This window comes from Manduca sexta, chromosome 13 (genome assembly GCF_014839805.1).
Source record: "Manduca sexta isolate Smith_Timp_Sample1 chromosome 13, JHU_Msex_v1.0, whole genome shotgun sequence".
Taxonomy (NCBI): Eukaryota; Metazoa; Arthropoda; class Insecta; order Lepidoptera; family Sphingidae; genus Manduca; species Manduca sexta.
The window spans coordinates 8,251,125-8,270,341 of NC_051127.1; the positions used below are offsets into that span (position 1 = coordinate 8,251,125).

The 19,217-nt window shown below is 34.2% G+C and overlaps 1 long non-coding RNA gene across 1 annotated transcript in view; it reads left to right on the forward strand.

The window, feature by feature from the left end:
* Positions 1–17,185, forward strand: part of LOC115445003 — a 64,841-nt gene extending 47,656 nt beyond the window's left edge. The window contains exon 4 of the long non-coding RNA XR_003938784.2: positions 14,880–17,185. This is a non-coding gene — a long non-coding RNA (uncharacterized LOC115445003). The remainder of the gene's footprint in view (positions 1–14,879) is intronic.
* The last annotated feature ends 2,032 nt before the right edge of the window (positions 17,186–19,217 follow it).

Consider the following 19,217-nt stretch of genomic DNA (forward strand, 5'->3'; position numbering starts at 1 on the left):
CTTACGTGCGCCGACGAACAGCTTCACCGTTAGCCCTCTGATTTTATTTTAAACTTAGTTTATTTATACGTATCACTAAGAAAATCAAAATATCGCTTATTCAAAATCCATAATCTAAATAGAATGCAATCGTGCAAACAGATGGCAGAGTGCGTTGTGGCCTAGTTAGTAGTGCATCTGGCGCGCGCGCTCTTATCGGCACCGCTCACAGTCCGCGATCCTCGCTCCTTGCTCCTCGCTCTGTAGTCTGTGTCTATGGACGGTGCACGCCCTGCACGAGTGCCCACACACTTGTCCAAGTGGAGCGCGATGCTCACAGGATGAAAGCGAGCTGCCACGAAGCGAAAGTGATATGCGTGAAAACTGGTGGAGAAATGCGGTGGGGGACAGGTGAGCCGCGGCGGACTGCGGTCAGACGGCGAGCCGGTCGCGCCGGGCTCGCGGCGGGCTCGTGGCGGGCGCGCGCAGCGGTAGCAGCGGTGCCGGCGGTGGCGGCGGTGCGGCAGTGGTGTGGTGCCGTGTTGCGTCAACCACGACCCGCGCCCGCGGCCCCGTTGGCAGAGCGGGCGCGTATTTCAAGCCGGCTCGCGCGCTGCACCGACCGCTTTGCGAAACTGTCGGTTATGCAAGGCGTGCCGCTGCCAACTCGCGGTTGCTCGCGTACCGCCGGAAGGAAAAGTGGAACGCGACTCAGTGGTGCGGCCGCGCGCACCGCCTCTACACGCCCCGCTCCATGCGGGCTCCAGTGAAGTGCCTCTAAGTGCCGTGTCAGTGTCGCTTCTAGAATGTTGGAAATATGTTGCACAAGTCATACGCCTAATTGGGATTATAATATACTAGTAAATCACGGGTTCCGACCTCGGGGCTTCGCAACCGGAATTTAACTCCCTGTGCTCTGTACATACGTACATAGGCACGTGCGACACCACGATGCGTATCACGTGTGACTCGTATATAATCTAATAACTCATATTCGCTATGCATGTTAACCCTATGCTTACTTTGCAACTTATTATTTTTAAGTATCTGCAAAACTCTTGGTTCTCCCTTGTTTAATATCTGCATGAAATCTTTTACTCTTGGACATTCTATAATAGCGAATCCCTTTGGTGTTCATTATAATGTTGGCCTCTACTTCACATATTATGCGTAAGGTTAAGCATATTTAAAAATAGACTTGTTTGTGTGTCATTACCAGTGAAATTAACTCTAATGACGTGACTGACACACGTTAAAATCAAAGAATTTTTCCACTGTCGACGGACGAGTATATACGTGACAGGTGCTTTCATTTTAGAAACCGCGCCCGGGCTCCGCCACGTCACGGCACGATACGGGTCTCGCGTTGCGAAAACTACGTCGGTACGAGTATCAATTATAAAATGATTGTAATTGTAATAACCGTCGGATGCGATGTTTCGAGAGGGAAAGTGTTCGGTGGAGCGTGGTGGCTTCCTCGAGCCGCTCGCCACACCGCGGTGTAGCGGCGTGTCGGTCAGCCCGCGCCCGCCGCGCGCATACCTCGTGCGCACCCAATGATGCCCAGTAAAAGTGACTGTAGTCAGTAACGCATTCTCACACGTCCTCAGGCTCGTTTGCTATTCAGCGCTAGTGTTCATTCGCATTCCCGCGCCATACGCCATGCGCCGCGGCTCCTTGCAACGCAGCCCATGTATTCAAGGACGAATTAATAGCGACAAGCGGACACGTTTATCGTGCTCGCGTGCTCCCATACTCGGCACAATTGCACAATGCAGCTTATCTAGCGCATGAGAGCTAACAATTATTTGGCCTACTTTCTTGTCCATGAGCCGATCTGGCGGTTGCATACACTTTCAAATTGATGTATGGGATGTAGAAATAAAAGTATATTTTAGCGTCAGCTGTTTCAAAAGTTTCAATGAAGTCGTAACTCCAATCGTTCTGACAAATAAAGTAATATGCTGCATGAGCACACAAGCGGAGCGCGCCGTGTGTAGGGACGGTTGCAGTTATTACATCAGTGCGCAATGCATCGAGGTGCGCAGGAGAATGCGCGTGGCGTAGGCGGCCCGTGCCTAATGCTCTAGACGCCCATTAAGTCACCCATCCGTCGGGATTTATTTCATAAACTAATCAATTATGACATTATCTTAATGACAAATATTCCAAGTAACCCACACGTTAAATCATATAAACAGTCTGTTTCATGGCCCCGGCTTTAATATAATTACCTCACTTCTCCATTTACATGTCAAAGTTGCGTTGAAAATGTAGTCTTAACTAAATTAATTAGCACGTTAAAACTTTACGATATTAGAGTATTATGTCATCGTGCAGCAGTCGGCTCATCGGGCATTATTTAACTAGTATGGATGGCAAACTACGTCGCTCTCCGAAGCCAGCGCAAGGCCGCTGCTATGACCCACTTGCGAGGGCTCACCTTTGTTTCACGTACGTGCCAAACGAATATCGACTTTAAAGCGTTAATGTAATCGTTGTATTAACGAGCTCACATAAAGTTTTATATTTTTATTAAAATGTTATACTTGTGACATAGCATGACGATAAATGTGACGTTAACTTTTATCTCAGTATTTACACAACGTAAAACGGTACACAATATTAATAAATAGATATACAAAATTAAATAATAGGTAATACAAAAAAAAATATCTTCTTTACTATTTTAATTCGCTATCAATACGCTATAAATACAAAAAGATAATGTAACTTAATACCAAATATTAACAAAACCGTTAGCTTTGAATACAAAAAAGTTCATATAACGTAAATGAGCAAGCATTTAAAAGTTATCGTTGCTTAGGGATTGAATCCAATAGGACCTACGAATTATTTAGAATCTAAGTCGCTGTTTACTTTTTTAATTTGGTACTTTGTTAGTCTAAAAGTAATATTTTAACAAGGGTTTAAAACCGTCTTTATGATAAAATGTAAAGAACAACTGAGTCATTTTGATTGGTTCATTCTAGGAAACGGATTGAAGATTGAGATTGGAATCATTTATTGAAAACGGCTGTACATGACCCATGTTTCCAACGCGAAAATTTTATAATAATAAGATTTTGTCTCAGTCAATATTAACAAACATTTTCAATGAGATTCACCCTTTAAGCTATTAAAAATAATGCTTGTGTTGGGTATTTACAGTATTAACAAGTGGTTTGACTCGTAGCGTTTTCTCATGTCGACCGCAAACCAATACGATCGATAAAACACTACAACAAAATGGTTCAGTTTTAATCGCACAAATATTCTTTCGATTTCAACGATATTTGATTTAGTTAGATCTCTTAAATATATGGTAACATCGATTACAGCTACAACCACGTTTAATTAATGACTAAAATATATATTCGTCATTTATATCAATGACACGTGTTATACATTCTTACTTTTGAGCAACAAACGTATAAAAATATTCGCGTTAATTCGGCGGCCAATGACCTGTTGATTTTCCCTCGCTTCGAAATTAATATTTGCATATTATACCTATCTCAATACTCAATAGGCGAATAATTTCTGACTAAAAAATAAAAAGCTTCTGCTTATTTTTAAATAAAAATAGAATATGTAAATTTCATCGAAAAATTGCATATTTGTTATACAATGAGAAACAGCTATAATATCAAAATGCATCATTCATAGAAAGTTTTAACGTTAATTTGTATAATATGTGATCTTCAATTCTGGGATAATTTGAACACGTCAAAAATGAATATTAAAATGACTAAATTTTTTATGAGTAGAGAGCCGACGTAGGTATAAATTATTTAGGTTTTCCAGAGCTTCTATCTCATGAACATAATTTCTAACATATTCATAGCATTCGTTAAGTTTTGTGTCCATTTACAAGGATTAAAAGACTCATAACATGTAATGATTTAGGATATTTTTAAATCGTATTATTTATCACCTGTTTTAGACAATATTGTAAATATCTTGAAAATAATGTCGTAAAACAATGTTTCTTACAAACTTTTACCATTACAAATAATTTAAAAAAACAATCCGGTATCTCGATACTTTAAATAAAAAAATATTTACACAAGTAGCCACACTATAAAGATGTCAAGCACGTATTATTTGTTAATTAAACAATCAATATATTGTGCATCATACATGCAACGCTACACGTGGTGAATAAAGCACATTTCCATTGCAAAACACGACACGTCATCAAATGATTTTGTGTCGTATATCTTTAGCGCAGTCATCAGGCGTTACGACCTCGTAAATCTATATTTAGTCACCTATAAACTAAATGTGTGACTCTGGATATATATACATATAAAATAAAGGTGTTATGTAGATATTTATCTAGAAATATCGGATAAATAATACAACATAATTTTCATCTCGAGACGAAAATTATTTAAATTTAATCGTTTTTTTTTTATTTATCAAGTTATAAATTTTATTTTCTAAACTACGGGATAGATAATTGAAGTAACAAGAACAGGTTTATATTTGAGACATTTTGAAGTATGCATACAACTTAAAATAAATATTGATTTATTTTAATCTGTATGCATACTTTAAAAATGTAGGTATAAAAGTGATCACTAAATATAACTCTAAAAAATTACTCAAAACTTGAAAGTTAGAGCTATCGCTAAATCAAAACAATGTAGAGACGCTTCCTGACGCGTGACAATGGAAACGTGTACTTTATCATTACGTAAGCACTGCAAATGATTACCTTGATCTACGGAGGCGACATTTATACTACGCAAACACAAACTTTCAGTATATGTACTATAAAAAAAAATAGTTTTTTAGAGCTACTTATTCGCGCTTTAGTTGACAATAAACTTATAAAAAATACATTATAAAGTAAATAGTCCAATATCGTTATCATTATTTTAAATAATAAAAAAGCAATGTTCTTGATTTATTATCTTTCAAAGTATATAGACATAAATGATCATTAAAATTTAAAGAAAGTGCGAACTATAAAATACGAATTTCGTTCAACTATTCAATATGCATTTGAATAATTACCCGTAACACGTTTTTAAATAACACCTAAGACTACATGAATGTATAATATTACATTTTTATAGCATTCAGTAGTAAAATAAAAACTGGTAGATCGCTGTACAAAGTTTATGAATGAAATTCAAGAAATATTATCTTTAGAATGATAACGCAGCGCATAAATATTCATGACATGTGGCATCAATTTCAAATATTGCGAGAAAATAAAAAGAAATACAATGTAATCTTTTTTATTCTCGATGATAAATTAATTTAATTAATTTATCATGATTTAAATTAGGGAAAGTTTCATGGTTAATTTATCTTGCTTTTTTATTTGTTACTTATAACGTTATATACATTTGTCAAACGTGTAGACATTAGTTATATACATATACACGTAACTACTATATATAATAGTGGTTTTATACACCGCCTATCTTCACATTCATGATGGTGTGTTCTTTCAAATTACTTTCTACACTCGACATAAAGAGAGACGCACGTCGGCCACTGTTTTTATCACCGCTCATTATATAAATGCCACGCTTTCACTTCACTTTCGTTTTTGAATATTTTAAAAACACACAAAGCTTTCGACGATTCTTCTGTAATCGTGCTTCGCTCATAAAATCATGGAACAGCTGTTCTTGTTCATAGACTTTCTAATATTTTATCGTATAAAATACTATTGATTGATTCATAATGTATTATAGGGATACGATGGTGTATTGCACATTATTTTACGGTATAGGAATACATAATCATCCGTATATTTTGCCGCTATAGTATGAAAAATTAATACCATTTACCATTACATAGTACTATACATTACGTAGATACATAAACATTTATAAATTCCGATCAAATTCTAGGACAGTCTAGTTTAATAACTAAGCGTAAATGCAGTTAAAGGTCACACAAATCATATTTATGTTAGCTTTCCATGCGTCTTATCTACTCTTGCCTCGACCTTGTCGCCTTGCATCCTACCCATCCCTGTCAATCGGATGACGAAACGTCAATACGCAGCTTCATAGAATATTAATCAGTTTCCGTAACAGAACCAAGCAATAATCCAATGCACAATGAATGACCGGTGTTTGTCATAATCTACCTACTAACTTTGCATTAACTAACACGCTATGTGTTTTTGGGGACTCTAAGTGAATTGACGGCAAAGACGTTCCGTAATGTGCATAGACAATAGTGATGCGCCGATCGCCCGTGAAATATCTATATCGACATGATTACGCTCCGGAGTTCGTGCCAGGAGTGCGTTTGCAAAACACGCGACGAGTTTGCGTTATTGCAAAGTCGACACTGTAAATGCACTATCTGGTACGACACCCCGGAGCGTGTAGCAACGCTCCTGTTCTGCCACACGGAATACTAGCTATCGACAGTTATAAGAGCTGATACGAACACCAGTGCAAATATCGAACACTACCTCACGTGTTTAATTTTATTTATTATTGTGTTTTTAATTGTTTTTTTTTTCTTTCGAACTTTATGTGAAATGTTTTAGACGTGTACTAGTACAAAATCTTTATATTGTTTGTTGCGTTAATTATATTTTATTCGTATAAGCTTCTCACATCTTATTTGTAATGTCTATTTCTTTTAACTATATTTTATATGTGTATGTAATTTTGTATTTTTTACAGGTGTATGTATTCTATTTTTTGTTTTCAATATAGCTACTCTTAGTCTTTTTGTTTGTTTTATTTTCAAATATATTGTAAATTATGACTATAATTAATGGAAGACCTCAAAGTTCGATACAAAAACATATTCATTATAGCTAAGCAGGACAAACCGGCCCACAATTTATAACACAAACAAAGGTATAATGATAGGAAGCCATTGTGACCGCAGTTCCCTCGTTTAGCCTTCGAATGTAATTATTGTCAGCTCTCTAGTTGCTGTTTGTGGCACTCCGCTTATGTCAGGGCTTATACTATTTTTACTACACACATCTTTTTGTTTAGAAACAATGTTTATACTAGATTTTATTTGCCACGTTATAGTTAAAGCATACGTAACGCCGATGGAATTAAATACAAATTCCTAACATTTTTGTGGTTGGTAAATTTAGCTTTAGTTGTGTAAAGAATTTCTTAACTGTCCAAGACATTACATTCAAATATTTGTCACTCGTACATTTATGTCACAACGGAGTATCTAATTTGAAGACTACTTTAATGTGCACAGCTGTTTTTCTAAGTAAAAACAAACAGATCTATTAGAGCACGAGGAAAAGCCAATCAAAACCCACTGACACATGTAGACGTTTTGTACCTACATTCATGGTATTTACACCAGTTGGTTTTATCATTCAATGAAAATTACCAATAAAAAACTAAGCGGACATCCACAATGATCACGCAAACCATTAATACACAGCTATAATAGATGGGTATTATATGTTATGCACCAAAACAGCAAAAATACAAGTATTGAATTTAGTACTAGGTAAAGTCAGTGGGTTGGACGAATATGATGCATTTGAAAGCTGTCAGCTGTTAGCCCGTGGTTACAGCAAAATATTGGCCGCGGTATAATTAGAGACACGTTCGTCGAAATAGCAACAAACAATGTTGCGCCAGTATCCATAGTGCGCACTATTCTCGTTCGGCCTTGGGTGATCTTACTGAGTTACTGCCGTTACTGACGGACTTAGCATGCTCTGCATTGTTACGTATTTTGCCAGTTACTGGAATACTGGAGGAATATTTGTGATGAAGGGATTATTAGGGTTATTAAAAACGTAAGCTATCTTCATAGACAATATTTAAAAATCATTACCGAATTTATGTTTGTCGAAATATTACGTAACGCATAATGTTACAGTTAACTAACTGAAAGATTTATAAAGTTCAAACGGAAACCGTGAATATAAAAATAGGGTACGTTACACGTGTCAACTACGATAAAAATATATCTAGTAAAGGATGTAGATTGCAGCTATAATTATTATGTAAGTAGGCCTGGAACCAATGAATTATTCATTTAATGAAATTTTCCCTATTAAAATTACTCCGAAAACTTGGTTAGGATAGTTCAAGTTAATCATTTATGAAGTCTGAAGGTTGAGGTTGGTTTTATGCCTAAAAGATCTCCTCATGTAGCCCAACTACACTCGTGTAGATGTGAGAATTTTCTAGGAAAGGATGTAGTTAGGTGCGCCTGCGCCGATCAAACAAGGCATGACGCTCTTATCCGGTGCGTGTGGGAACGAGACGCTAAAAACATTTTAGCGTCAACTTTCTACTGATGCCTTCGTTTTCCTTTTATATTCTAATACCAGCTGTTATTACAATAAACGAGTCATCAAATCAATTATAGTGAAAATTGTGATTACTAAAAGTAAATTCATAATGTTAACTCTACCTTACTCGTTTTTAATGTATATATTTAATATTTTTTATTTATATTGTGGTAGGGTTTAAAATAAGCTTATAATAGTAGATAGATGCTGGAAACATTCTCACTATTTAGGTAAAGAGTTAGTATTAGAAAGAAAACGGGGAACTACCATGTATCACTAATACAATACATACAATGTATGTCATAATACAACGTATGACACATAAGTAGCACACGCGCCAATAGTTCGTCATCCCTGGTAGAGACAAGTGCCCTAATTAAGGTACGGGGCATTATTAGATGCATCAGCGGTCTCACAACAGGAATAGATCAGTATAGGTAAATCAGAAATAGAATTATGTCAGTAGGTCAAGTTTGACTGTCGGACGACTGACGATGAAACCCTACGTAGTCCGTGTAGCCTTATGGGTAATCTCATTTTACTTGTGTATTCACACTTAGCACTAAGTAAAGCAATGTATGTCATTTTTGTATTACACGTTATTATGTATTTTATTTTTTGTAATTCTTGTGCACAACTGAGTCTGATGATGAACTGTTTGATAATAATTTTTCTTTTGTACTTTTTTATTTCTTTAATAAATGTTATTTTATTTTTGTGGTTTTATTTTTTGATTTTTAATTTTATTATTAAGGCCATAATGTATTGTTGGAAAATGTAATACTACACAAAACTTCAATGGAGCGAATATATTACAACGTAAAACGAAATATATAACTATATTTTCGAAATATCCGTAGAAATCCCATAACATACAACTTATAATTCACAACATATGTCATAGCATTCATATAAGCGAGTCTTTCACCGCATTTCATTCATAGATTAATTGAAGAAGCAATAATTGTATGGACTGCAAGATACGACCAGTAATAGATTTGCGGACGTGACTCAAAAGGTCGACTCTATGATAAAGTAAAGTTAATGATATGTCAGACGCTCGCCGTCTACAAACAATTATTATAGCGCTGACCATGATTCAGTGATTGATTAGTTTACTGAAAGGACAGGTCGCGGGTTCAAATCCCGTCGAAGAATGTTTGCCGACGATTTGTTTAGATTTTTGATATTACGAACTGTTAAATTTTTGGCTTTAATGGGAAACCAGAATCAGTATGTAGCTGTATTTGACGATATAACTTTTTACACTATTTCCCAGGCGCCAATCATGCTATCAACTTTAACGAGACAAACTTACGGCCATATTATTGATAATAATAAGCCATATTTAATATCATTCTTCATTATTTAAACGTTATTAGACATCCGACAAATTGGTAAGGATGATATGGAGTCATGATTCTATTATGTATTGCAGCATATTTCATTTACAATAAAACCTTTAAAACAAATAATCGTGATGAACATTTAGCTGTTTTATACACCTAGACCTCAAAATTAAAGTATTCCTACAAGATTACAATTTATTTTAAGCGAAAAAAAAAATGGCAGGACGTTTTGTACCATATCTTATTATCCAAAATTATTTCTTGAAATAAGGACATGTTAATAAAGGAAATTCCAACATTATAGAGTTACAAGATTATTAATTACAATGCTTTATGTTGGACGTATCGCTGAATTGACGCGTTCATATTTCACTCTTAATAAGCCACTTTAAATTAGTCTGTTTACTGTCCACTGTCAGTTCTGAATTTATATAGACACGAGAGCGATTGTTGTTTAGGTCTGAATTTGTAAGGAATAATCAATAGTTATTTGAGTCTAGTTTAATACCTATGTCTTAAATGATGTGTTCTAAATTAGTCCTTAAAATATTAGAGCTACAACTGCAACAAATTAACAAAATCGTAAACTACGCAAATCACTTAGATAAATTTTACTCAAAAATTTGTCTTTTAATCTTACTCGTGAAAACCCATAAATGGCCATTTGTTTCGTTTATTTCTTGTAATCTATCAAGATATATGCTAGCTGTTGGTATTGTAATAAAATTTTGCAAGCATGCGGAATAAAAGATAATATCATGTTTTCAAGTACCATCCCAATTAAGTCATGAGAAGCAGCTACTGAATTCATAACAGGCCTTATTACATCCCTAAAGTATTCAAATACTACCAGAACGGAGTAAACTGACAAACTCTGCATCGATCAATAAAAATGAGGCGTGCTGAGAATTTTCACCGCCCTTATAATAAAGTTAACCAAGTCTTATTAGAGTTCATAGGTATAACAACTTAGAACGTATCATGGGCAGGATGCTAAACTCAGCTCTAGTTTACAAAGATATATTACAAATCCATTTTTCTGAATATGACTTCAAAACCTACAGCGATGGTTAACCAATATGAGGGTATGTTATGGATTTCAGAATAGATCATCTCCTACACAGTATATATGAGGGAGATGCTGTTTAATATTTTACCCTAATCGTTGATGTCTCATGTTCTCCTAGTGGCCGTCCTGAGCCGAGGTTCATAACTCATTAGTGGGTTGCTCTCAGTATTGTCGCTTAATTTTTCAAGGGTTGCAAGCGCCTAAAATGTTCACCCGAAATTCGGTATGTTTGTATAAGCCGACCCTTGTCAGGCAAACAAAGCAAGACATGTCAATAACATGTATTGTACACCGCCGGCATGCTAACTGTTTTAAACAATATACGAGTATCATATGTTGCCTTAAGTTAAATAGGCCCCAGACAGCCGCCCATACAATCCAGGCCCGCAATAACATACCAACGACGCGTTGATAGTATCTGGAACTGCCAGAGCCTTTTGCTCCTGAAACACCTAGTAAACATTTGAACGCAACTAATATTTACATCGAAATAGGTGCTATTTCACAGCCAGTTTCTCGCCCACTGCTCCTTGGAGACTGAATATATCTTAGATCAATGATTGTGAAGGCGGCGTCTGGCACCACACAGACTGAGGGCACACATCTACCTCCATGTCTCAGTATATCGCATATTGTAAATAAACAATATTTAATTATTTATTTTGTATAATATACAATGGTAAAACTATTCAAATCAGATCAATACATCTATTTTTAATGCAAAGGCTCGGCTCTCCAGCGAAATCAATATGCCTTGAATAAACTAGTAGCGTGAGTCGGTTAGTGGAACGAACCTATTATCTTACTACCAAGCTTGCTAATTAATGTATAACTGAATTTATCTATATATTCAGTAAATATATCCTATATATAGAGGGGGCGTGACGGTACGGACCCCTGAAAAAATGGTGCGGCGACTCCGCGCGGGTACGAGCCACACCCAATTCCCAGGAAAACAAGGGGGACGCGAGAAGGGGTGGCACGCCGGGTCCGTCCCATTCCTCTGCCACCAACATCATCCCATTTTCCAAAGTTAAAATAGATATAAATACGACAGTTAACTGCTTTGAGAACAATTTTATTGCGTAGTTATCGCCTACTCATCTTTGAGGGACTTATTGCTTGCTAAAATTCTAATAATACAACATCGAAGTGTACATTTTATATTATATAGAAATATTTAAAGACTATACTTTACTGTCTACAGGTACTTAGAGATTTAGTTTGCTATACCGTTTATTACAGGCGTCAGTATCTATTTCAGGTTGCGATTGTTAACGGATAAATTTATAATTTTAATAAATCCCATATGATTGAAGATGCTGTTTGTTAGATATTTTGCTGCACGATGTTGTTTCCTGGATAGCAACGAACCAGCACAGCTCTGAGTATAAACTGAAATAGGAAAAGTAATGAAGCATGATTCACATATAAAAAATCTATATATGTAAGTAGAGCTAATCTTTAACCAAAGCTCTTATTACCTCACAAATTACAATTTCCTGCCAATAACGAGGTACATAACTTGATCATTTTATAAAACTCCAACAAAAAATATAAAATTTCATATAATCTTGACTATTGTAATAAACGTTTCCTTTCCTTAAAGTTATACCTATTCGCAAAATTATTTCATGATTCACTTTAACAGAGACTACGAAATCAGTTTTAAAATTAACCGAGATTTAAAATGGACGTCTAAACGATCAAACAAAAATGATTAATTATTTGAAAAGCAATATCTTTCTCTTCAACTACCGTTCGTGTCATTGAATAGCTTGTATTGATTTTTAAAATAGACTTGTTGGAACCTTGTAGCGCTATACTATCATAAATATGTACTAATGGTAGTAAATCAATACTTTCAAGTATGCTTCGGTGTTACTATGTATTGGTGCTATCAGTAGTCAACACGCGACATCAATAAACTACTTATAAACTCACGTTCATATCTATTAATTGTATGTACAATGAAATCCAAGTATTTAGAATTGGCAGCGCTGATACTTCTTAAAATATATGACGTAAAAAGTAAAACTTTAGGTAAACCTAGTAGGAAGCAACGAATGGCGGCTAGCGGTATTTCTTCGAGACGTAAATTTTGGTGCTACCCCCTAACTCCTATAAGCGGTAATGTAAATTATATCATCGTCAATAGCTCGCATGTATTTCATTGAGCATCTAGGTGAGTTAGAGATGACTGAATAACGTATAGTATTAAGAAAAGGAAATTAATCTGAAATGAATAAAGTCATCGTAGTTGTTGGTTATAATCTGCGCTACTTACATCTAAAACTCGACATTACTGTTATTGAAATAATGAATATTTCTCATTAGCAACAACGCAGTAACATAGAAGATTACGAATTTACAAAATATTGAATGGAAGCAACGTGAAATTCGCAAATAATTTAAATTTTTATAGAATTTGTTAGATTTTTTTGCGCAGTCTAATCATAAGAGTGGCTACTGCTGCCACCAACGTGCCTAATTGACAACTCGAATAACAACTCGAAATCATACGATAACTTTCACCAATCCATCACTGTCGATAAGAGTTGCAACTAGAACTGAGGAATAATTAATTATATCGAGATTTTGATTAATATTGGTGTATTTTAATTTCTGTGATGTCACATTTCCTACGGCATGGCATTGCAATAGATTAAGAGTTGTATAGTTAAAAGCACTATTTACTATACACTTGGATGTAGATTGGATTAATTAAAGATAAGATTGGATGTAGATGTTTTATAAAATATATATAACTGGCTTTCTCGCTTCGCCCCCTTATATATTTTGTCAGTATGAAAAAATCTAAGTCTTTTCCAAAGTCTTAAACTGACTCCATACACAATTTTATCGAAATATATTCAGTGGTTCAGCTGTGAAAGCATAATTTAATACCGCATTTATAATACAAATATGGAAAGTATGGATAACTTCCAAGATTATAATATACCTACTTTTAATATTTTCTTAGGAAAAGCAATTACAACATCTACACACTGATAGGTACCTAATGGGTAAGATATACCTACGTAACCAGATACTTAGATAAAGTCAAGTACCTATGAGGAAAATGCCTATTCAATTAAAGGAATTTCTAAAATACTTTTATGTTTTCCATATTTTCAAAAATCTTTTCGTAAGTCTACTATCACCTTCTCTTCTGTTTGGCCTTTTTGCAAAGTCCACTGTTGAACGAGCAGAATATACTTATTTAAAGGATTCTGCAGAAAAAAATATGGTTGTTATGAAAACCTGTCTGAATTATAGAACTTAACCATGAGGATAATTAAGACCTTGCTGTAGAGGTTTTTAACAATACTTTCTTGATTTGTAGATTACCAATAAGTACATATAACCTACTTCTAATATCAGAAACTGAGTATTGGAGGGAGCAAAACCAGTATGAATTGAGGCAGATATTACAGCAATAATACTTAATACTTTGATTTCTAAAAATATGAGAACATTTTTTTAAAGAAAATTTGAATGGATCATAGGCCAGCTTCTCGCCAAACTTATTTATTAAAGTGATCTTTAAGAAAGTTTTCGGATTACCATCCACAGATTTCCATATGGTTTGATAACTTTTAATATACTTCCATGAATTTCTATACGTCAAAACCGAAAGTCGATATAAGGTAGCATTTTAAGTAAAGGACGAAAATTGCAGCATGTCACCTCAAGCATCTAAGCAATTAAGGATGTTTTAATAGTATTAGATGGAATGATAACCATTTATTAATGCCACAAAATATATTAAAATATAATAAGTCTTCTAGTAACTTTCCCTCTCTTTGAAATTCTGCATATTAAAAAATAAAACGTTAGGAAAGACAGTGTCCATTTCTTCCCTGAATTTCCGAGCCAGTTTGGGTAATGCATTCACATCTTAAAAACAATGAAGTCAGTTTATATATCCACAAAAATGTTTATTATCTATACTTAGTTGTTCCATTAGCTAGATTTCAATTATTTTAGTACCACGATAGTGTAGATATTACCTATATATAAGTACTATATAGTAGTGGTTAGTTTTATATATTACAGTAATTTGGAAAGTTTTAGGAAACAAAATATTAAAAATTTCCAAATTATATTTTAAAAAAACCTGATAAATTTGTTTTTTAAAAAATCTCTATTTTAAGAACAACAATGTATTTTTAAAGAACATGTTTCAAACATTTGTTCTTTCTTACAGGTACTGAACGGGAGTTAAACGCCGCGCCGCATCGTGAGCCTTAACTACAAACATCGTTGGTAGCAACATTTAAGTAAAAAAATCAGAACTAAAAAAATTTCTACACATTATGCAATATATTCCTAACTTGAAATTGGCATAATATACGTCAATCGCCATTAAAAAAAAAGTGGAGTATAGTAAAATATAATTCTTATAATATTTATAGTACTCGATGCTAAATTGACTATAAATGCGAATTCAAACTACTATTTTAATATAAAGAAGATAATGAATAGTTATTTACAATTTTGGAAATTACTTTTATGACAGTTTTAATTCAATTTCTAATGCCTAAGCCTAAGACTGCAGGAGCAAACCTTCGCAAGTCAACAGAATTATAGGGATCTATCTCTACTACGGCGGTATAGAGCAGTTTTCTGTTGCAGTCTATAGGCCATGGTCTTATACATGTTTTTTATTTATCGAGGAAAGCATGACAGCATTCCTCCAGGAACGTCATAAAACTCATGGGAGCCTAACTCGAGAGTGATTGATCGAAGACATACAAACGTTACAGGTCATTTAGTCTTGAGTATGGGCTTCCGGTGCTGGTGGCCTTCTCCTTGGCAAGAACTTACGAATGGAGATTCAGAAGAGAAAAGAAGATAAGGTTGGCCGCGTTGGCAGTGTGGTTAGCTGGTTGTTTATGTCATAACAACAGCCACTAGCGACACTGCCTCTGCGTGCAACCTAAAGCATCGAAGACTACTAGAAAAAACCAACAGTTTGCCATTTTTGTATTGATTCAGATTTGTAATTTGATTTGTATATGAATGTACGCTTAGTCTAGCCTTTATTTACTTATATATAAGGATTGTACATGTTACTTTTTGTTGAAATTGCTGAATGTTAAGCTCTGCATTGTAGATAGAGAGTTAGGATAAGATGTTAAATATGTTTTGCGAAGCGATTGTATGAACGATCTAATTTTAACGAGTCTAATGATTGATCTTATAAGATTTGCAGGTTCAAAGAAGAGTGAAGAAAGGTACAATGAAAGAAAGGTCAATGATGAAGGTAGAGCTCTACATTAAGAACTAGCTTCTGCTTGTGGTTCCTCATACATGGAAATTCTGTTCCTGAGATTAAAAAGTAGCCTAGTACTCATGAATAATGTGGCTTCCTAATCGTGAAAGAATGATTAATTGAAATGTAGGCGCATTAGTTCTAAAGAATTATAGCGTGCTCAGAGAAACAAATTTATATGATACAAAAAATAGTATATATAATGTAATAAATTGTCATAAAATCCATTACAATGGTTTAGTCATCGCTTTAGGAACTGTAAAAATTTTGTTACATATTCGACACCTTGAAGTTATTGGCATTCTTCATGCTTTATATCGACTAAAGAATATCCTTTCTTGTAAAACCAATAACATGCTTGCGCAACCTTAATCCTTCCTGTAGTAGATTGCAGTGATCCAATGTTGTTCTGGATGCAGATCTGCTCAACAAACGTGACACTTCTGAATACCATCGATTAACTTTTAATATCAAGTATGACCATGTTTCTCGTTGCCGCTCTCAATTTAAGTAGTTGCCATTTTTGATCGCTGAAATCTTACTTTTTTATCACCCCTACTTCTCCCTTTCACTTAATATTTTAATGTACAGCATTTACCAACGAGAAACCTACGCTCTGCAGGCAATCTTCCCTATATCCTTACAGTTCCAACATCACTCACAGGTCTTTTACTGTGCAGTCTATAAAACTTTGGAATACGCTTCTTTTAAAAAACGGGGCATCCACTAACACATAGACTTTTAAATCAATAGTCTGGATGCTTTTCGTTAATAGTGCAGCAGATTTATAACCATATACTTAAGTTTCAAAAAGTTATGTTATATTTATAGAATCTGGATATGTATTTGTATTTATGCGGGTATTTTAATATGTATTCATGTATTATCTTATAGCTGTTATAAGTTAATTTATGTACCTAGTATGTCTCATTTTTGTTGGATATACACGCACAGTGTCGCCTTGACCCTACCCAAAGATTTCAATAAACGATCCCGATCTTAATCTGCGATTCAATCTCGAGAATGAACCAATTCTGATTGGTCCATTTTCGCGATCGATCAAAAAAGAGCGACTGGGATTGTTTACTACAATCGGCGGATATTTGAAATTATTTTGTGATTGACTAAATTTTGCCTAACTTGATATTGGTATAATGTAACACAATTGCCACAACAAAAAAAACACAAATTTGCCCGAGTCAGACATTAAAATCAGGACTTCACCAGTCGAAAAGGTACTATTATTTTATGTATATACCATATATACATGTTACTTACTGATGTAATTAATTAATTAATACACAAAATGTAATTTTCGTCTATATTTATATTGAACCGGTGCTTTAATAAGGCTAAGAGAGCAAATCGTGGCTCTTAATGATATTATCTACGTTAATGTCAAGCCGCAAGGATAATGCTTGAATTTATTTAAGTGCATTAGAGCCTGCGCACGCGCATCGGAATGGAGACGGGTAACATCTCACTTGATGGACAGATTTATAGATGTCTCTTTGAAATGTCTTACATAATACATACAATTAAATATATTCTTGTTAATCATTAAAATACGAGCATTACATTTGTCAATAAATCACTGTGCACTACAAATTGTGCATTATAAATCAATTGTTCTTATTTATATACTGCTCTGGACATGAATCAAATAAATGAAACATGAAGACATCGGAATCATCGCCTGCGTTAATGGGATATCCGCCAAGTGCCAACCCATTTACACGTGTACGAAATACAGTAGTATTACTATGTATGTAATTATATATTTATGTCTAAACTATAATTATGTTCATATGGTCCGACCTCGAAGAGACTATGCGCGGAATTAAAAGTTAAATGATTTGATTTCTGTATGTTACGCTAATGACATTGGATTTTACCTAAAAATTGTAATATATTTTATATCTATATTTATACATGGAAAGGTAAAGTTTTGTTGCTGATAAAACATTGTTTAGTGTTTATTCTCTCTAGAATAAATAATGTTGATTCTGAATTCGAGATTTAAAAATGTTATAATTAAAATTTTGTAAAAACCTCAACGTATACCGTTTCTAAGTGACTTAAGGTGGTAGCTCAAGGTCCATTTTCATACATTTTGTTTCGGCTTTAATCTGGGTAACTAAACAAGTATTGGCAAGTAAAGAATTTAAATTCACGTCTAGTTAGTGATTAGTTCTCGCAGTTGAAGAAAAATGTAAAAATAATTAATAATCATGGATATTTCGGCCTTTAAAATTTAATATGACGAAATTTTAAAGGCAGAAATATCCATGATTATTAATTATTTTTACATTTTTCTTCAACTGCGAGAACTAATCACTAACTAGACGTGAATTTAAATTCTTTACTTGCCAATACTTGTTTAGTTACCCAGATTAAAGCCGAAACAAAATGTATGAAAATGGACCTTGAGCTACCACCTTAAGTATTTGTATGTAAAAAAAATATAAAAGAGAACGCAATTTTTTTACAGCCATTTTTAATAAAGCTAGATACAATTACAACCATTTGTCTCAATTAGTTGTAACTATATGATTATAATATTATTATTATTAAAATTGAATAACTAGTGTTTTTAGCCACCATTTCCCAGAATCATGAATAAAAATCCCCAATCTTCAAATTCCTTTACATTCTAGGTGCAGGACCGGGTTTGCAGATGTAAGGCTTTATTTTCTAATCTTATATTAAGGTTACCATGGTCTTGGTTATATGGTTGCATTATATGGGTAGTTGTTTAATGCTGTATTGTTTTTTTAGTAAAAATCTATCATTATTTCGTGTTATTACTGTGTAACAGGTAAAATAAATTTTATGTGCATTAATAATTGAAATATAAAGTGTATTGTTTTGTTTATAAATACAATTTTCATTAATAATATTGTTTTATTTTTTACCCCAGATTGCCTTATCCTGTATACATTACCTACATCATGGGAAAATATTCATGTGATATATAAGAATAATGATTGTAAATACAGGCTTAGAATTCTTGAACATTAAAGTGAAATGAAATAATTTATGTGAATTTGTTAAACTCTACCACTACTTCCGAAAGCAATAATTTACAAAATACAAAATCACAAATGCGTTTTAAGAATGAAAAAATGTTCTGTGGAGTGTATCCTAAACAACTGAATAGAATGGGGGACTGCTATGAGCTATAGACCTATGGCACTAACTCCACCGTTCCGTACTTTGGGGTAAAGTAAAATCAAATATATGGAAAACATTCAATGACTAATTCGCAAA